Source organism: Scardinius erythrophthalmus, assembly GCF_964197995.2.
Source record: "Scardinius erythrophthalmus genome assembly, chromosome: 9".
Classification (NCBI taxonomy): domain Eukaryota; kingdom Metazoa; phylum Chordata; class Actinopteri; order Cypriniformes; family Leuciscidae; genus Scardinius; species Scardinius erythrophthalmus.
The window spans coordinates 5,363,075-5,374,578 of record NC_138229.1 but is presented as its reverse complement, the minus strand read 5'-3'; the positions used below and the strand labels follow the sequence as shown (position 1 = coordinate 5,374,578).

At 37.2% G+C, this 11,504-nt stretch overlaps 1 pseudogene across 1 annotated transcript; it reads right to left on the bottom strand.

Moving 5' to 3' along the window:
- Positions 1-10,508: 10,508 nt before the first annotated feature.
- Positions 10,509-11,302, bottom strand: LOC308696696 (superoxide dismutase [Cu-Zn]-like; annotated as a pseudogene). Its single transcript has 2 exons — positions 11,232-11,302; positions 10,509-11,169 (listed from the first exon to the last, which is right to left on the bottom strand). The product of its transcript is annotated as a superoxide dismutase [Cu-Zn]-like (transcript).
- Positions 11,303-11,504: the final 202 nt, after the last annotated feature.

The following is an 11,504-nucleotide window of genomic DNA, read 5'->3' as shown; positions in this document are numbered from 1 at the left end:
TCTCAAAAAAAAAAAAAAAAACGATTGCAAATGATCACAACACTGACATCTTTGTCAAAGGATAGAGCACATTTTCTGATGTATTTAGTGAATTTTGAGGTAATATTTTGTAAATAAGTGACAAAAAATATATAGCAGATTTGTCATTAAATTGTGGTTGTCTAATATGGCTGATGCTGACACTGATCTAGAGAGCTGTGTTAAAAAAATATATAATGTATTTGCTAGACTAGATCTGCGCTGCTGCTATACAGAGCAAGTATGGACTTATACTGCTAGAAGATTAGGCCCTGCTTACACCTGGATGTGTTTTAGTCGATTGGATCACAAGTAGATGAGGGAGACACATTCCCGTTTACACCTGGTCTTTTAATCCGTCTCTTTTGTCCACTTTCAACCACTTCTGTCGTGAATTTTTCGAGGGGAGGGTCTTTAGGCGGGTAAATGTATGGACTTTTTCAGATCTTTCAATCTAATGGATAAAATAAGCTCACGCAATTTGCATATGAACGCGCCCGGAAATGACGTAAAAACACGCGGCAAGCAGCAGTCTTCGTTTCTGCTCTAAGCCGCAAGACCAGCCGAACGCTGAGAGTGTGTGTTAGAAATCAGGAATGATGAGAGAACATCGTGCTTGGTGTGTTTTTCACCTTCTACGCCATCTGTCTAGCGCACTTCCCATAATGTTAAGCGTTAGGTCAGTAGACGAAGAGTCTTTTGTGGCTGTTTGAACACATTCAACCTACACTATACGAAAGCAATCCGGTCAAATCCATTTTGGACTACCTCTGGAAGTGGTCAAAAGTAGACAAGCTCAAAACGTTTTACACCTGTTTTTAGCGTCGTCCACTTGTGATCCGAGCGACCAAAACGCATCTTAATACCAGGAGTAAACAGAGCCACAGACACACTGCTGTGAGCATGTAAGACATGCTGCATAAATAGACATCTATAAAAACAGAAGCAGATCTAGGCATGTGGAGCTGGGGGAGGTGGAGGGTTTCAGAGAAACAATGAACGGGACTATTTAAATGCTGAGCAAGCAATCTCATTGGCTGCAGGATCAGCAGAGGCCAATCAGCTTGTGCCATGTGGTAATGATGTGATTGCTTTGCACACTGCACACTGTAAAGGACCTCTAGAGTCTCATGACTGAACTATACATTATAATAAATAATAATAATAATAATAAATAATATTACATTGTTATTATTATTATATATTACATGGATTTAGATCAGTATCAGCATCAGCATCAGCCATATTGGTTAACCATAATTTTATACTGAATCTCCTGAGCAGTTGTTTAAAAAAGATGTAGTGAATCATACACTGTAAGAGAAAAATCCAAATAAAAACAGAAAAAGTACTAGTCATTTTCTGCCTGCACATTATCTGTTCAGTTGTATTGACATTTCCGCTAACCCTAAAACACGACACAATGCAATGTGTAATTCAACACACAGATAAACACCAATATGGAATATTTTCTGCTTATCAACAGGGTACATTGGGTCTTATTTTTACAAGCTTTTCTTAGAATGTATAGAATCCGCCGTTATTGGTTAAAATACATATTGCATGCGGATTTGAGACTCAATTTCCTTCAATTCTTAATGAAGGCGCTCAGAAAGGCATGTGAATGGCACTGAGCACAGAGCTGGAAGTTGAGCTACAGGTGATTTAGTGATGATGCTGGTTTGTTTTCAAGCTTTATCTGACTGTATTGGCTGGAAGTCCAGCGCATAATCACAAGAGCACAGTGTCACACGCACAACGAGCGTGCAGAGAATAACAGAGCAGCGATCGATGCAAACCAGTCAGCAAGGCTCTCTGCACACGTGTGGATCCGGTAATGTTACAACACCCAACATGTGTAAAGAACACTGGAGGTTTGTGTGTGATTGGCACTCAAATAAAGTGGGTGTTTGATTAGCCATGCAAATAAAGTTATTAAATATACTTTGCTTAAATAAAATCAAGCTTATTTTAGGACCGTCACTGCATTATGACATTATTTTCTTGACAATTAAGTTCAATCTCTCTCCCAGTTATTGTTACTGTAATGAAAATGAGTCTCATAATTGTTTTGCAAAAAAAATGATAATAATAACAAAAATGATAATAATAACAATTAATAATAACATTTTTATTATTATGTAAATACATTATGGTATTATGGCATTATGATATTATTTACTACACAAGTATTACAGTAATGAGAATCTAATGAGAATCATTATAGAGAATAATGAGAATTTAAAAAAAAGCAATGTCTGGGTGCATTATGGTAATGAGAATTTCAGGGGAAATGTGCTCAATTTAATATTCATGAAAATAATTCAACAATGCCAAATAGATAGGCTTTATTTCCTTTATAGAAAATTTAATTTCTTAAGACTTTGGGGGGAAATGCGACCTGGACATGTTTTTGTGAGATTTGTTCTCAGGTTTCCCACAATACATTGATTTGCATCTTAAAGGGTTAATTCACCCAAAAATGAAAATTGTGTTATTAAACACTCATTCTCATGTCGTTCCAAACCCGTAAGACTTTCGTTCATCTTCAGAACACAAATGAGCTATTTAAAGAAATCTGAGCGATTTCTGTCCCTCTGTTGACAGCTACACAGCTGACACTTTGACGCTTCAAACGGTTAATTAAGAGATCAAACTAATCCATATGAATTGAGCGGTTTAGTCCAAGTTTTCTGAAGAATATTTTTGGGTGAACTACCCCTTTAAAAGTTTTAAAATCAGTGGACAGTGTTGCTCCTCTGGCAAACACACACACATATTGATCTGTGCTTAGCGACCAGAAAAATCAATCACAGCAAACCGCATCTGGACACGGTAGTGCGATTAAATAACAGGCAGATGTGTCTATTCATTTGGACCATCCGAAATTCAGATTCTCTTGGTAAACTGGTGACACGCCAGCACACACAACAGACATTCACAGGCCTCGTATTGATTCGCCGACAGTAGGTGCTGGTTTTGTATGCTTGCTTGTATTGTGGAGTGTGTAAATTGTATTTTTGATGAGAAATTATAAAAGACAACGGGGTGGAATTGTGTTTGCATCTCTGATTACTACCTCGTGTTCTGTGATTACCATGAGCTGAATGGAAAACACACATCACAGAGCAGAACAATTTATATAATCTCATCTCTTAGTTGAGCACACAATCACACGCAGTTTTAACCTAGCAGAAGATAAAAAGTGCAAAAAAGGTCTCAAAAGAAGTCTGGTCATGCGTATGTTGCATTGGTGAGGCTACATAAGGGTCGGGAAGGCACTGGCACACTTAGATTGACAGCTGGTCCACCCAATCAAATGAGACACAACATCATTTTTGTGGGAAAGGAGAAAAAAAATCATGTAGGTACAATAATAATCACTCAAATGTTATACATTAATTTAGCTGTCACTCCTGAAACTTTGCAGTTTGTACGTGGCCGCTGGTCAAGCATGAAAAACTAGAGTTTTATTCAAATTCTGAAATCTGTACCTACTAAGCGTGCAAAGAGCGCTTCCTTTATAATCACTCATCTTAGTTAATCGCGATCTCACAAAGTTCGGTTATAATCGATGAAGCCGACTGCACAATGAATCTCTTATTCGCATTAATGTCTACACTCTGTTATAATGACACGATTCTCGAAACGTGCACAACTCAGCACTGGGAAAAACTCAGTGTTTTCAGCGGTAAGTCTCACTTAAACACTTCTGATTGGCCATTGAGTTCAAGAAATCAACAGATTGGCTACATTGCTCATCGCTGCAATAACACGTTGTAAATGGAAACATTTGATACTCTCCAGGTGGATGGATTAATGGATTATGGATTTTGTTGTTTTCATGAAACTGTTGGCTGACTGTAAATAACATTTAACTAATATTAAAGGTGCTCTAAGCGATGTCGCGCGTTTTTTAAGCCAAAACATTTTTTGTCACATCCAGCAAACATCTCCTCACTATCCGCTAGCTGCCTGTCCCCTGAACACACTGTAAAAAAAACGCGGTCTCTGTAGACAGCCCAGGCTCCACAAACGGCAAGAAAAACAAACTGGCCCAGCCTGGACCACGAAACATAAACAGTGTTCCAGCCAATAACCGACAAGAATGATTTGGGGGTGGGGGTTAGTGCGCGTGCACATGAAGGGGGGCGTAGGGGAGTGGAGGAGAGAGAAGCATGAAGAGGGAAGTTAGCTAGAGGAGAGATGTTTTAGACAACGACTAACATTAAAATTGTATATTCTTGAGAATTTTGATATGGCCGACACACGACCAAAGAGACGACGTTCCGATGAACACATAACAAAGAATAGGGAAAAGGAGAAGGAACGCGCAAAGTCCCGAATTTACAACGGGAAAGCGGTCAAAAGGTGCCGAGAACTCCGCCGGCAGAAGGGTTTCTGATCCGACATTCAGTTTTTGTTGGACAGGTGTGTAAATCCAGTTTGTTTTTTTCTAAATGGTTCATGACTGTTTCAGGAAGCACGGAAGTGAGGGGGAGGGGACGGGATGAGGAGGGAGGAGGGTCGAGCTTGCCTCCGTTTTGTTTGACAATACTTCGAATGTCAACAAGAAGTGAAGTCACCCAACATCGCTTAGAGCTTTAATTGTCAAAAAAAAATTTCCCATGTATGGTGAAATGATGTAATTTGAGAGTAGGCATTGGTATTTCACCAGGGCCCAATGACGTTAACATTTCTGGTCTCGCCACTGGTATGTTTGTCTTTATGGCTACTAGCATCCATCCTTCGAAGACTTTTTATCTTCTGCTTGGTTAAAATTGTAAGTCTGATTGCTTCAGAAAAGTACCAGCACACCTCGCCTCATTATTTATCATTCATGTCTTCAGCTCAAACATGAATTACATGCCAACGTTTCAAACTTAAGGTCAGGGCTTTGTTCAGTTCACTAACAATGGCCCTATGAAATTCATTTTATTGAATTGTTTATTGTTTTTCATTTGAATTTTTCTGGATTCCAATTGAATGGTTTAATGAAATTTGAATCATCAGAAATAACATCTAATCAAAAACATTTTTTTTAACAATTAAAAAATGTATTACAATTTTAACAATAATGGGGGCAGATTATTTTTTTATTTTTTTCCCCTAAATTCTGTGTTGTCTGTTTTTTTTTGGTGTTTTTTTTGTTTGTTTTATAATTAAATACAAATGTATTATCAAAAACGGCGGTAATAAAACAAATGCATACATTTAATTAATCTTTCAAAATGTAATCAAATGAAGATTTGATGAAAAAAGTGCTGCTCAACAGAGGTACTGTTTAAACATGAATGAAAATATTAATATTAATAATGATTCTAATAATAATTATATTCATAATTAATATTATTATTATTATTTATCTAGTTTTCTTAATAAACCAGACATTGTATATAACAAATATTGGTGACTCTTTTACAGATTGCTTTCGTTATGGATATGCATTGCTTTCGTTAGTCGTTATGGATTAAAGCATCTACTAAATGCATAAATGTAAAATATTTATTATCATTACTATTATTAATTTGAGAAGTAAATTCTGTTTCTTAACATTTTCTGTATTCTACTTCTCTATTATATATATATACATATATAAGTGAAACCGAATTTTTTTTTTGTCTGATTGTCGTGAAGACCTTTAGGTTATGACATGATATGATATTTTTTATCAAATGAATGTTGAAATTCTCCATCCATGAAATCATAGGACCCTACCTAACTCTAAGTATGAGCACTGTAATTAGTGATGCTTGCCACATACTTGACTCAAAGCGCATAAGTGGTTCATTGCAAGCAATTAGTGAATGTATTTCTTTCTTTCTCCCTGTTCACATTGTTAATCTCCCTCGCCCTCTGATTCTTTGTCTCTGTCTTATTCTTCAGTGTCTGCTCGTTGCTGAACACAGTTCTCAGTCGTAATAGTGCCTGCAGGCCTTGCCTTCATAATCCAAGCCCTCTGCTATTGTTTCCATGACAACATGGGAGGCATGGCCGGAGGGCATAGCTGTGTATTTGCACTCTCACTCACAATTTCTCTCTTTTATCTCTTCCTGACACAGTGAATTTGATCACATCAAATGTTCTTATTTAGAACCTTCATTTCAAATTAGAGACGTGCATTTGACTCGACCGCAGGGAGTCGCTGATGAATGCTTGTGTCAGATGACGCAATAGGTGAGATTTGTGTCGATGATATGGGTTAGGAGACACTCAAAGCTTTTAAGTTTGAGCCATTTGCCTCTTTGCGTCTCTGGCCATTAAGAGAGCACTCCTGGGAACACATTAGGTTTGAATGTGATGTTATATGAGGGTGTCAGGTGCAAGCGCAGAGAGTTTATTCACTGAAATAATGACTCACTCAACAGGCTAGATCTAAACGTGACAGCGACCACAAAATGTGTGTTCGTGGAGATAACATGAGAAAATGGCAAAAAATTTGTTAGGCTATGTGTACTGTATTACATAATGGGAATCGCTATCGTAAAATAGTTCCAAAATGAGAATTTCAGAGGGAAATTCAAATATATATATGGAAAAACAACTATTTTCAACCGTCATTCTGAGCCACTGTCTGAAATGATCCGTTTTTTAAGGGGCGGCTCCTTTAAGGATTGTCAGGAAACAGACACTTATGATTGGCTAACGTTATTGCATAGGAAACAGTGTCAACGCCCACGAGCAAGTGTTTTAAAAACATTATCCATATAAAACCGTCATTTAAAGACAAAGTAATATGAAATAAAGATCTCATCTGTTAATAAAAGTTTATTTGCGAACTCTCCATTACACTGTACCTCATTTACAAAACAAAATTCTCCGAACAAACATATAATCCTCAGACGCGATCTGGGATATGATGAGATGTATAATTATTTGTCAATGTCTTGCTCTGGAAAAAGTCATATGCAAATGTATTCGCCCGAGTGACGTCACAAATCCCACAATATCCAAACACGCTGTTTTTGGAGCTTGATTAAATAAGTGCTTTGTTTATAATGAGAAGACTGTTTTATGCTCTGAAATTTGTTGGAAAGTTTTAATGGCACAAATCTCTCACAGTATATGTCAAAAGATCAAGGCAAATTTGATTTCTCATGTCATGACCCCTTTAATATTCATTAAAATTAAGTTATTTTTATTGGTCCTAAAATAAAACACTATTTTCTTTATGCAAAATATATTTCTTCATTTCTTTTGATTTTGTTTTGGAATGAGATTTGACATTAATTCTTAGATTTCCTACAATACATTGATTTGCATCATAAAAAGTAGAAAGACAAATAACAAGTGGTTCTTTTCAAATTGCCAATATCAAGCTAATCTGACTGATATGATCATTAAAGGGAAGTTCACCCAAAAATGAAAATTACTGACATCATGGAATAGTGTATTGTGCGCATATTTGTGACCCTGGACCACGAAACCAGTCACATGGGTCAATTATTTGAAATTGAGATTTATACATCATATAAATAATCTTTCCATTGATGTATGGTTTATTAGGATAGGATGATATCTGGCCGAGATACAACTATTTGAAAATCTGGAATCTGAGGGTGCAAAAAAAAAACAAAAAAAAAAAAAAAAACACAAAACATTGAGAAAAATCTCCTTTAACAGTGTACCCTATGGAAGTAAAATAATCTCAAATGTTTTTGAAACAAAAAGCCTGTTGAATTGCACTACTTGAAAAATAATAGGCATTGTTTTAACCATGCTTGCATTTTAATGCATTGTATTTTTAGGGCTTGCATTTTTATGGGCTGAAATTCAACATGGTTGAATATTTAAGCTGTGAATATTTCAATTAAAAACATTTCAAACACATTTTCATTATTAAAAATTCAATAATCCATATTCACCTTTCATATTTCACTTCCAAAATATTCAAACTGTTTAAAAATACAACCTATAATATTCAACAGGCAATTTTCGGTCCATTTTATTTTGCTTCCACAAATTCGCTTCCACAAATTCAGTGGTTCAAATTCGACAGTAAATTCAACGGAACTGCAGGAAAACCAATAGATTATCGAGCATACTATCCATCTGCTGTTAGTCAATCTCACCAGCAGGTGGTGCAAAAGCACGTGTTGTTGACGAAGACCAGCAACTGTTAGAGCAAGCCATTCATTCATTAAACTCATTTAACAGCAATGTAAGTGTATTTGTGATTATTATGACGGCGGTTGTATGTTAAATTCAGTGTCTTCACGGTTACTTTCCCTGTGTAGCCAACAATCATCTTTCTCTACCGTGAACAAGATAATGTTATTCCCCGATGCGGATACGCAGATCCAATGTTACATTTTTGAGGTTGACGTATATTTCTCTTGGTTGTTTAGTTGCCTTAACTTTATATTGTGGCGATGTGCTGCATGCAAGCTATTAGGGTTTCCCTCAAAACGTCAGGATTCCCCTGCTGGACATATAAAACGCTTAACGTAGCTTAATGGACTAATTACAGTGATATAAAAGACCAAACTCGCAGGCAAGCAGATTGACTCAGAATAACGCACAAAGTTTAATGCTGAGCGTTTTCCAGTGATAGACTGGCATAAAGTTGGCTTGACGTTGGACATTCGCACATTTAGGGACCGTCTCTAAAGTGTATACGTCTTTGGTACACACGTTTCAAACTTCAATATCATTTGAATAGAACGACTTACAGTCATAAAACCAACTGTAAAGTGTTCATGTGGTGCCAGCCATAATGCGCACCCTTTGGATTTTTGATATTTATTCAAATAAATTAAAGTTTGCTATTGAAGTTAGAAACGTGTATGCCAATGTTGTTTGCAACTTCTGAGACGGTCCCTAAATGTGCGAATGTCCAAATGTCAAGCCAATTTTACATTTATTAGGCTACATTTAGTCATCATTTAGTACTATGACTCTTCACAGTTTAAGCTAATGCAACGTACTACTCTCTCTCTCTCTCTCTACACACACACACACACACACACACGTGTGTGTGGAGAGAGAGAGAGAGAGAGAGAGAGAAGAGAAAAGAAAGTGTTAATGATCAAGTGTTGATTTTATGCCAGTATATCACGAAACGCTCTGCATGAAACTTTGCGCGTTACGTTCATATTCTTAGTCCATAGTAGCCTACATCCCCATAAAGGTGCGAGTTTGGTCTTTCATATCACTGTATTAGTCCATAGCGTTTTGCCCCGACAGAAGGGGAATCCTTGAGTGTGAGGTATTGAGGGAAACCGATTATAATCCTGTTCATGTAGGTAGAGAAAGCTGATAACATGTAGGCTACAAAATGTAACAATGAAGTTATTGAATGAAACATAAACACAGCTTTTGTGTCTTTATCATCTTTTCCACATATACTAATCATTTTCATTTTATGAATGAATGGCTTGCTCTAACTGTTGCTGGTCTTCGTCAACACGTGCTTTTGCACCACCTGCTGGTGAGGTTGACTAACAGCAGATGGATAGTATGCTCGATAATCTACTGCTTTTCCTGCAGTTCCGTTGAATTTACTGTCGAATTTGAACCACTGAATTTGTGGAAGCGAATTTGTGGAAGCGAAATAAAATGGACCGAAAATTGCCTGTTGAATATTATAGATTGTATTTTTAAACAGTTTGAATATTTTGGAAGTGAAATATGAAAGGTGAATATGGATTATGGAATTTTTAATAATGAAAATGTGTTTGAAATGTTTTTAATTGAAATATTCACAGCTTAAATATTCAACCATGTTGAATTTCAGCCCATAAAAATGCAAGCCCTAAAAATACAATGCATTAAAATGCAAGCATGGTTAATGCAATGCCTATTATTTTTCAAGTACTGCAATTCAACAGGCTTTGTTTCAAAAACATTTGAGATTATTTTACTTCCATAGTACCCGTCTTCAAGGACGTTAACGCTAGTCAATGGAGAGTGTCCAGACTCGCTGTACAAATGAAATCTGAAAAGACCAAGAAAAAAAAACACATGGGAATGTTCAGGTTATGAAAAAAATAATAATAATACGATTCTTTGCATTTGACTCCGTTAACTTTAGGAACAAACCAGGAACCGTCACAATATTTGTGAGAAACCTTATAATTTATCAAATAAAATCTTAGGTTAGAGGGTTTTCTACCTTTAACAATAAGGGTGTCCTCCTTTGAGATGTAGCCACACCCTCCAGTGTCATATTGCATCAACCAAAACCATTTTATCATTTAAAGAAATAGTGTTCATTTAATTAAAGGCCATTGTCATGCTCTTAAACTGTTAACCCATTGAGCACAAGAAATCAAACTAAACGGCCCACTTTACCTGCATTGACCCTACATTTATTTTTAAGAGTGCATTTACTATTGGAAGCTACGGCCAAAAAGCCTCTGAAAAGACCAAGAAAAAAAACATGGGAATGTTCAGGTTATGAAATACACTTTAATGTAGGACACATACAAAGAATACACAAGGAAAATCATGATTATCCTATTTGAATCTGCCCTTCCACCATATTCGACTCAGTTCCTTCCTCCACATCTTTTCTTGGGGAGAGGTTCAGTCTTCTGCCACAGACTTGGAGTAGTAATACCAATCACACCGCAAGCAATTCTCTGTCCAGCATTCCCACTGACTTCACTCTCCTCATCTGAACCCATTCCCAGATCATCCTCCTTCTCATGAACCACCACCGCACGTCCCAGAATGGAATAAGGCCCAAAGAGCTTGGCGTCTTGAAGCTTCAGGAACTGACTTAACTCCTTGCTCGGGTGCAAAGTTGCCTAGGTCTCCAGGATGATGAGGGTGGTCAACACCGTTTGGATTATAATGAGGACCAACAGTGATGCTGCCTTGACTGAGGTCTCCATACTGATGGCGCGCTCTTGATGATCGATGGCAGGCAAACCACGGAGGTTGATTTTCACTTCTAATTCTCCATTGGGGAAGAGCTGCTTGAAGAGGATTTGCCCAAAGATCTTTGGCTGGCAAGGTGGCAAATTGGGGCTGGGAGTTACTTCACAAGTGGCATAGATTGTGTTGTTGAACTCCACACCTTCTGGCTGTGGAGCTTCAGCAAGCAAACACAGGTCTTTTGGAGAACTCTCCTCCTTGTATATGCCGTTTGGTTTAAGAACGTAATATTTTTGATAGAATAAAAGGTCAAAGCTTCGTTGCAGGGAGCTTTGAGAATGGAAGTTGCATTAGGTAAAATAGCACAACCAGATTAGTTTGCAATGGAAAACCATACAAGAACCCAGACAGCAACATGGTGTCGGCCCAGATCCGGCCCACAGCTGGGCTGTGTGCAATCCATGTGTACCAGATGTGGGCCGACACTATGTTGCTGTCTGGAAAACTGTATAATTTTTTAATTGCTATGTACCCTTGTGAAAAAAAGTGCTTATTGGTATTAGATGTGTACCTGTAGTATCTGTAGTATCTTAAAAAAGTACAAAAAAAAAAAAAAACCTTGTCCACTTGCAGATAACACTGAATTTTAAAAAGCCACTGTACAC